This window comes from Lemur catta, chromosome 1 (assembly GCF_020740605.2).
Source record: "Lemur catta isolate mLemCat1 chromosome 1, mLemCat1.pri, whole genome shotgun sequence".
NCBI classification, from domain to species: domain Eukaryota; kingdom Metazoa; phylum Chordata; class Mammalia; order Primates; family Lemuridae; genus Lemur; species Lemur catta.
This window is the reverse complement of record NC_059128.1, coordinates 86,842,827-86,852,834: the sequence shown is the minus strand read 5'-3', so window position 1 is coordinate 86,852,834 and position 10,008 is coordinate 86,842,827. Positions and strand designations below refer to the sequence as shown.

Below are 10,008 nucleotides of genomic sequence, written 5' to 3'. Positions count from 1 at the left end.
TGACTTATTTCACTTAGCATAATGTCCTCAAGGTTCAATCATGTAGCATGTGACTTTCTTTCCAAGGATGAATAATATTCTTTTGTATGTATATACCACATTTTGTTTATCCATTCATCTGTTGATTGCTTCCATTTCTTGGCTATTGTGAATAGTGTTGCTATAAACATGGGCATGCAAATATGTCTTTGAGACCCTGCTTTCAAGTTTTTAGGGTATATACCCAGAAGTGCAATTACTGGATCATATGGTAGTTCTATTTTTATTTTTTTGAGGAGCCTGCATTTTATTTTATGTAATGGCTGTACCATTTTGTATTCCCACCAACAGTGCACAAGAGTTCTAATCTGTCCACATCCTCATCAATGCTTGTTATCTTCTTTTTTTTAAATGAGAACCACTCAAACTGAATTCTCTCCCTCTTACTCTCCTGAAGAAAGAGAAGAATGAACATAAATGGCAATTTGGAGTTGCAGTGAAGCAACACTAAGAGCCAGCTTCATGCTTAGGAAACAATGCTGTGCCTCCTTCTCATGGTTTCTGGTGCTCTACACATTCAGAGAAACTTCTTTAGTAACAAACTATAGAAACAATCCCTGGAAGTATAGTCTTTGTTATCTTTTTTTTTTAATGGCAGCCATCCTAAAGGGTGTGAGGTGATATCTCATTGTGGTTCCGATTTGCATTTATCTAATGATTAGTGATGCTGAGCATCTTTTCATATGTTTGTTGGCCATCTGCATGGCCATCTTGGGACAGAAGGCTATTCAAGTCCTGTGCCCATTTTTTAATCAGGTTATTTGTCTTTTTGTTGTTGAGTTGTAGGCATTCTTTTTATCTTTTGGTTATTTACCCCTCATTCAATGTAATTTGCAAATATTTTTTCTCATTCTGTATGTTGATTTTTCACTGTGTTGTGTCCTTTGATTGTAGATGCCTGTTTTTTTGAAGATCAACTTCTGTGCCTAGCATCAGAAAATCTTGTCAGATTAGGGCTTATTACCTACCTCTGGTATGGTACCCACTACATTTAACTATTTATTATGTAATTAAGATCTCTAAAGGCAGGGACTGTGTACTATCCAACTTAGTATTTCTAGTAACTAATTCAATAAATGTTTGAAATGAAAATGAAATTAAGTTAGTCTCCTTCTTACCTCTCACTTATAGACTTAGCCTTCCTTCACCCAAAGTCAACTCCCTTTTCATGGCTATCAGAGCAGTCTAGTTCGGTAGTTAGGCTTTGAGTGGGAAGGTCCAGCAAGGACTGTTAGGAACAGGAGGTGGTCATCAGCCTGTTCCACTGATGAAACAGTTTCTAAAGTCTGCAGACTCTTGTGATCTGACTTCAGTTCTCCCTGGTGAATATGGAGGTCGTAATTCAGAGGACTTTCTCTAAGAATGGCTATACTAGCAAGAGGTTCTACAAACTCTTGGTTGACTATCATGGAGGTTCATTCATTTTTGTGATATCTATAGCACCTAGCAGAGAGTAAGACATAGAGAGTGCCACGATAGTTCAGGCAGTATAAAGAATATTAGGTAAGAAGTCAGAAGATTTAGATCAATTTAAGAGATGCCACTTGGGATGTAATCTTGAGCAAGTCATTTAACCTCTCAGGCAATTTATTTCTTCATCTGTAAAATGACAGGTTTGAGCTCTAGGTTTCTTTCAGTTTTCATGATTAATCTATGATTCTCATAGGCATTTTCTAATTGCTCATTGAATTGCTTTGCATTGTTTAATTGAATTGCAGACTTGCTTTTTGGGTCAGATTTGACATTTTAGGAGTTCTTGAACTTGTCTGTAATCTTATATTTCTGGGGAGGAAATAGCTAGGGTTGCTAGGGCAACCATTATCTATTAGTAATGTTAGCATGAAATCATATAGTATCTGTGATACAGCATACCTTCATAAAAGGACATTAATATTATTTAATTTAATTTATTTTATTTAATAGCTACCTGCCTTGTAGCTTTAAAATGGGCCGAGAGGGTAATAAATTCATGCCAACTGCAGCACTATTTTAATTTTTTTTCCTATTGACTCTGGCAAACACCAATCATGATTTTGCACTAGGTTGGCATTTGTTTACTTAGTTTCCAGATTTTAAGGTGCCTGGAGGGATTGGTTAAAAATCCTCATATAGAGTTAGTGTTGATATAGTGAATCATGTTTTTCTTTTGCCCCTCAAATTCTGGAAAATAATATGCAATGTTTGAAATGTCTCAGGAGTCTAGAAATGCTTCATGATTTGTTCAAAAGAACTATGAGATGGTGTGATCTGGAAAGCAGAGAGTCCTTAGCTGTAGTTGCTGTTCCCAATGGGATCCTGCTGCTGTCAACTGTATTAAGGAAGAGTGCAAAGTCATGGCGCATCATCGCTAAAAATAGGCCAGACAGTGGATCAGCTCCAAGTCACTGCTGATGCTGCAGCTATATACCGAGGCTTGTTTTGCTCCTCCTGAACCTAGGAAATCCTGAAGCCAGGCATTCAGTCACAAACCCCTCTTTCCCATATATACACATACATACACATATCACACAATATGTACACCACACCACACGCACATATCACACTCACACACACCACACACCATACATACACACGGAGGAACTGAGAGATGTGACGCTCCACTGTACATCTGTGTGTGAAATAGGTGGCTCATGTGCAAGGGCAGCTGCTTAAGGCAGGCAAGGTGCTGTCGGGGACCTGCAAGCCTCTATCCCTCACCACTCTGCCTCCAACTGTATGCGCGTGCTTTTGTTCTTGCTCTGTTCTCAAGGTCTTTGTCACTGTAGTGCTCAGAATCTGTGACTGAACTCCCTTTCGGAATTAAAGGGTCTTTGTGCTCTAAAACACTTTACCATAGCCTGGTGTGAATTATGACGCATGCAGGAGGTGGCCAGAGGCCAACTGAGGCCACTTTCCTTCTGTGATCCTCTCAATTCCGCATCTGGCTATAATGGAACTGCCAGACAATTTAGTTTTCCTTGAGTGGCTGATGCTCCTCCTAGGAGCTTTATTAGCCAAGTCCTTCTCTTGTACTTGAGGGATATGTTTTAAGAGTCTTGAATAAGAGGATCCCTTCCTAGAAATTTTAACTCCTCGTCATATTGGCTCAATCCTCTAGTGGTGCAGCTTTGTGAGTTTTGGGCTGGGGTGGTGGGTGAGAGATTAGATGTCACCTAGGATGTGAAGACAGTCTAATTCTGCATTGATTCATTCATCACACACAGGGGAGATGGGGGCAAGGCTCAGAGCACGTTAAATGCATCCTGCACTTTTCAGTTTCAACATTTTTATACTCCCAAGGTGGGGGGAGAATGCTGTGCTGAGTGTGGCAAAAACAGTTTTGGCTGATTCTTCACAGGTCCTGCATAGATGGGTAAATTAGTTTTGTAAGGCTTCCATCATAAATTACCACAAACTGGATGTATTCTCTTGCTGTTGTGGATGCCAGAAGTTCAAAATTAAGGTGTTGGCAGGTTCATTCTCTCTCTGAAGGCTCTAGGGAAGTTTCTGTTCCGTGACTTTCTCTTAGCTTCTGGTGGTGCTGGAAATTTTTGGCATTTCGTGGGTTGTAGATGCATCACTCCATTTTCTGTCTCTGTCTCCATGTGGATTTCTCCCTGTGCATCTTTGTCCGGACCTGTTTCTCTTCTTACAAGGACACTAGTCGTATTGTATTAGGGCCCTCTCTAACAATGGTTACATCTGAGAGACCCTATTTCTAAACAAAGTCATGTTTACAGGTACTAAGTGTCAGAACTTCAAATATATCTTTTCTGGGGACACAATTCAACCCACAATAGATAGGTTGGCAGATGTGGCTGGCATCCACAGTCTTAGGGCTTCTGTCAAAACCGAGACAGAAACAATTGCATTTCCTTCATATTGAGATTTATCAGACTTGTTGGATCTGTGGGTTTATAGTTTTCATCAAACATGGAAAATTTTCGGTTTTTATTTTTGCAAATATTTTTTCCATTCATCCCACTCTCCTCTCTCCTTCAGGAACTCCAATTATATGTAAATTAGGCCACCTGAAGTTGTTCCACAGCTCAGTGATGCTTTGTTAATATTTTTTCAGTTTCTTTCTTTCTGTATTTCCTTTTTGAATCCTTTATTGCTATATCTTCAAGTTCACTAATCTTCTCTTCTGCAATATCTAATCTGCTGTTAATCTCATTCAGTTTATTTTTCATCTCAGATATTATAGTTTGCATCTCTAGAAATTCCATTTGGGACTTTTTCATATCTTTCATACCTCTATTTAATACACTCAAATTTTCTCTGACTGTTTGTTTCCCCCTGTGCTGCTCTGTCCTTTCTGGTATGGCACCCCCCAATTCCTCTCATTAACTAAAAGCATCAGCCAGGCTGATGCATCTTTTTGCATGACAGCCTGGAGACTTTCCATAAGCATTAAGTTGGGACAATCACAGAATGCACTTCATTTGTTTCATTTCTCAGGGATCACTGTCCTTCATTGCCTGAGGTCCAGTGTCTTGAAAAATGTTGTTTGTGCATTTTGTCTTTTTAAAAAATTGTTAAAAGTGTGAGGGTAGTTTGGGGAGACAGGACGGTTGACCAGAGACACCAACTGCCAGATCATCTTGCAAAAAAGGAAACATTTTAGATGAAAAGGAAAAAAACAAACAAGCAATCATAGATAGGGTGTAATTCTAAGTGCAAACTGCTGGAACCTATAGGAGATTCCATGGGAAGAAGTCACAGAGCACAAGAAGAAGGAGCAAGATATTGTAAGAAGACAACCCCCAAGAGGCTTGCAGTCTTGCAGAAAGGGTAGGTGGAGTGGTTTATTTCTCCCTCTGTGACCTCACTGGCAGTCAGCAGGCTCCTGAACTGCTGGAGAGCCTTTCTACTCTCACAACCCCCAAATCTGATGCCGCTAGTGAAGTGGGAGCTACCTGAGGAAAAAGCACTAGGCTGCCAGCCCCCTTAGGGTCACTTCCCATCACCACAGACCCAAGCTGAGATGTCAGGCACCATATTGCTTCTCCACCCACTGCGCACCTTTGTTCTCCCCAGGGGGCTTTAGCCCCTCAGTTTTTGTCTTGCTCATTTTCACACATTTTCCAACTCTGGCCCAGACTGCAGGAGCCATAGGGGGCCAGGGAGGCCTGGGGGATATGCTTGGCCCCAGAGCCTGGACATTCTGTATCAGTTGCCTGGAAGAGGGACAGAGATGACCAGAGTGCTAGCTTTCCTCCACCAAGACTCTTTTCCTCCCCTTGCTCTCCCCCCTCCACACCTGCCAAGACAAACAATTGAGCTGGGGCTCTCAAGAGCTGCTGCTTCCCTCTTGTTGATTCATACAGCATACTGGGGGTTCCACAGAGAGAGGGGCTTAAACCTTTCCTCTTAAAGACCTGCTGAGGGCTAAGGAGTGCATGGACTGTGAGCTCCCTGTTCACTGGCCCTCCCTAGTGCTGCTTGCCCAGTGGCTCCATCAGAGCAGGGCACACCCCAGAGTGTCAGAATATCAAACCCGTTTGAGCACCCCAAAGGCACCTTGGGATGAGCATGCTTCTTCCTGGCATAGTCAGGGATTGATCTTCGGGTACCAGGTGAGAGGCCTGCAGGACTGATCCATAACCTCAGAATTCAATTGTGTTGCTTGGGGGCACAAAGGGAGACTTGTGAACTAATCTTGGGTGGTGAAGGAGCCCACATGGGCAGAAGTGAAAAAAGAATGCAGTGTGGTTCCCAGCTGCAGCATACTCATGGAGGACCCTGCCCCCACAGGAAGGCCATGCTCTCAGCCCAGGGCAGGATCCTGGACAGGGAAGCTCTTAGCCCCTAGTGTCATTGTTGTGGAGCTCTGCTAATTTGAGGTCTCCCTGCTGGAGGGAGACCACAGAATAGGGTTGTGGGGGAGAAGGGTGAAACCTGCTCCTGACAGCCAGATTATGGATCTCAGATGGCTCCCACCTCTGCATGCAGACTTTCTGGCTGGGTGGGGTCACTTCAGCCCCTTCCTGGCAGCTTTCCTCAGAAGCTGGGAGAAGACCATTGACTCCTGCCAAAACAGCTACCTTATCAGATTCTGTGGATCCTGAGGGCAGACTCATCCAACCCTAGTCCCACCCAGCCTCACTCCCCCACCCATCTTTGCTGTAGTGGAGAATAAGGACCCACCTTGGAAGTTCCAGGGCCTCACCCACACTTGGGCATCTGAGTACTTCTCCTGAAAGGCCACACCCAGTCACATGTCCCAAAAACAACATTGCAGCTTATTTCATCCAGCAAGCACAACCTACTGACAGGGATGTCAATTTGCATAGCCCTTTACAGCATTTACTGACTCAATCATACAAGGTGTGGTTAAGTCTTACCCACAAGCACCACCTACTCTCTCAGATATTAAACTGGGCTTGCCAATATAATTCACACTGTTAAGAAGACCACAGGGCTAGGGAAAGAGAAAGGATTTCAAGGACCTCCATCCTCTCTCATCAAAGAGAAACAGGGAATCTGACCACACACATAGCTCCTCATGGCTACAGCCTACAATCAACTGGCAACTGAGAAAACCACCATACTAAGGATATCTATAACTAAGGCATGCATCCAGAACCTAGACCCCCATCAAAGTACCCACAAGCAAAGCCAAAGGATCTTACCCAACATTTGCTACAGACATTCTCTTCTTATTGAGGGGGTAAGGCCCCTATAAACAAAAGAAAATTCCAAAATAAGAAAGAACAGCTGCCCCATATGAGAAGGAATCAGTGAAACAACTGCAGAAGCATGAAAAATAAAAGTGAAAGGATACCCCCAAAAGGGAACAACAGCTTTCTAGCAATGGATACCAACCAAAATGAAAATATTGAAAAGACAGATAAAGAATTCCAAATATGGACTGTAAGGAAGCTCAATGAAACTCAAGAGAAAATGGAAAATCAACTTGAAGATACCAGAAAAACAATTCAGGAAATGAATCAAAAATTCACTAAAGAGATCAAGAGATCAACGTGTTTAAAGAAAACACCAAATAGAACTTCTAGAAGTGAAAATTCATTCAAGGAAATACAAAACACAGTGGAAAGTTTAAAGAATAGACTAGACCAGACAAAAGACACAATCTCAGAGCTTGAAGACAGCTCTTTTGAATTAACTCAATCAGTCAAAAAGAAAGAACAGAGAATTAAGAGTAATAACAAAGTCTATAAGAAATATGGATTCTGTAAAACACCCAGGTATAAGAATCATAGGCATCCCTGATGGTGAAGAATAAAATGCACAAGGCTGCAAAAACTATTTGAGGAAATACTTGAGGAAAACTTCCCTGGTCTTGCTTCTGGACATCACAGACCTGAGCTGAGATGGGTACACATAAGATTAAGTATATTTGTCAATATTTCTTGAGACTTTAATCATGGTTCATTGCTTTTTTTCCCTTGAGGGACATGCTGTCCAATACAGTAGCCACCATGGAGTACTACTCAGCTATAAGAAATAACGATGATACGACATCTCTTTGGTTCTCCTGGAGAGAGCTGGAACCCATTATACTAAGTGAAGTATCCAAAGAATGGAAAAACAAGCATCACATGTACTCACCAGAAAACTGGTTTCCCTGATCATCACCTAAATGCACATCGGGGAAGGATACCAATTGGATATCAGACTGGGATGGGGGGTAGGGCGAGGGGATGGGTGTATGCCTACATGACGAGTGCGTTGCACACCCTCTGGGGAATGGTCATGCTTGAAGGTGCAGACCCGGGGAGGTGGGGGGGGAGGGGATGGAGGTATGACTACATGATGAGTGCCAGGCGCACTGTCTGGAGAATGAGAACGGACGCGCTTGGGACTCTGACTCGGGGGGATGGGCAGGACATGGACAATGTATATGACCTAAACTTATGTATCCCCATGATGAGCTGAAATAAAAAAAAAAAAATCAAAACAAAATAAAATAGAAAATTAACTTTTCATTTGCACTAGACACATTTCAAGTGCTCAACATGTGTCTAGTGGCTACTGTATTGGACTGGGCAGATACAAAACATTTCTATCATCATAGAAATTTATATTGGTCAATGCTGCTCTGTAGTCTTTCTTTGAAAGAACTAATTGAAGCTTATGACTGTAATTAATACTTATTCTCTCAGTAACCTCAAATCTATATTTTTACTGTAACCTTTTTTTCAGAGTTTCATACTTGTATATACAACTGTCTATATATCTATCTTCTGTAGATCTCCATTTGGCACCTCAAACACATTTTGTCTCAAATTGAACTCACTAGGGTCCTTCTGTGACCAATGATGCTTCTATTCTTTCTCTCAGTAAATTGCATTGTCCACCCCTACCCAATTACTCAGTACAGAAATCTGGGCATTAGCTCTTACTCAGTGCGTAAAGCTATCAAGACCAAGTTCTGTCATCTTGCAATCTCTAGCGTCCACATCCTTTACTACATTATCCCTATTTGGTGCCTTAGTTAAGGTCCTCTTTGCTTTACGCCTCAATTCATGCATAAGCCTGCCAACTGCTCTTCCTCTTTCCAATTTCCTATCCCTCATGAAAGTGCTGCATGGGTAATTACCTTCAAGACTGCGGAAGAGTGCAATTCTACTAAGCTCCCAGAAGGAAGGGAATCAGATTTGTTTTTAAATATGACTAATAACTACAAAAGAGTATAAGAAGATATCTGCTGATTATTTTTATACCTTGGATTTTGAGTTGATTTTGTTTCTAGATCTGGAAAACTGATTTTCTTCAACTATCTATTAGTCTTCCGTCTATCTAATGTCACTGATCCTTGGTTTGGCTAGCTGGTGTGTCCAAATTGTCATCACTTTGTTAAGCATGGTGGGACTCTTTAACCATTCTGTAAAAAGAAACAGCTGATATTTGATATTCAGGTATCTGCCCAAGAGAATTTTAAGATGATTCTTCAGCACTTGGCACAGTGCTTGGAACATAGAGGAATTAAAAATATTTACTGAGTGAATTAATGTACTTTGCATATTAAATATTTTCTTTTCTCAGTCTTAGTGTAATAATAGAAAATTTTTAAAAAGCCAATCCTGGAGAAAAGTGAAGAAGGATTAAAATATTAACATTTATTACTTCAAGAAGTAGACCAGAGGGAAGGGGGAGATTCTTAACTCTTTCTTTAGATACTTCAGTATTATTTGACTTGCTACCCAAAGCAATGTTTTTAATTTAATAAATCCAATGAGATGAAAATAACAACAAAAATTCCCCAAACTCCAAAATAAAAACTAGAATAAATCACTAGTGGCAGCTACATTCTGGACTGCCTATTTAGATGGGGACCCAGAAAGTTTCTGGAGTTAAGACTATGGCTGTTTAAAAGCCCTAAAAAGGGAAAAAGTGAGGACAAGGAGGAGAAATGTTGCATTGGTGGGGAAAGTATACTGGTTGTTGCCATGACTCAGTTTGTCATTATAATGAGGAAGCAGCCACAGACAATATGTAGACAAAGGAGTGTGGGTGTATATCAATCAAGCTTTATTTTATCAACAGAGTTAATAGAAAAGCTACAGAATGGGAGAAAATATTTACAAATCTGATAAAGGGCTAATATCCAGAATCTACAAAGAACTCAAATCAGCAAGAAAAAAAAAAACAAACAACTCCATTAAAAAAGGGGGTAAAAGACATGAACAGAAGTTTTTCAAAAGAAGATAGACAAATGGCCAACAAACATATGACAAAATGTTCAACAGCACTAATCATCAGGGAAATGCTAATTAAAACCACAGTGATGTATCACCTTACTCCTGTTCAAATGGCTTTTATCAAAAAGTCCAAAAACAATAGATACTGGTGTGGATGCAGAGAGAAAGGAATGCTTATACACTATTGGTGGGACTGCAAATTAGTACAACCTCTACAGAAAACAGTATGGAAATTCCTCAAAGAACTAAAAGTAGATCTACCATTTGATCCAGCAATCCCATTACTGGATATTTATCCAAAGGAAAATAAGTCATTTTATCA

General features: G+C 40.9%; 1 non-coding gene across 1 annotated transcript; it reads right to left on the bottom strand.

Moving 5' to 3' along the window:
* Positions 1-396: 396 nt before the first annotated feature.
* Positions 397-612, bottom strand: LOC123631022. Its single transcript, XR_006732914.1, has one exon. It is a non-coding gene; the product is annotated as a small nucleolar RNA U3 (small nucleolar RNA).
* Positions 613-10,008: the final 9,396 nt, after the last annotated feature.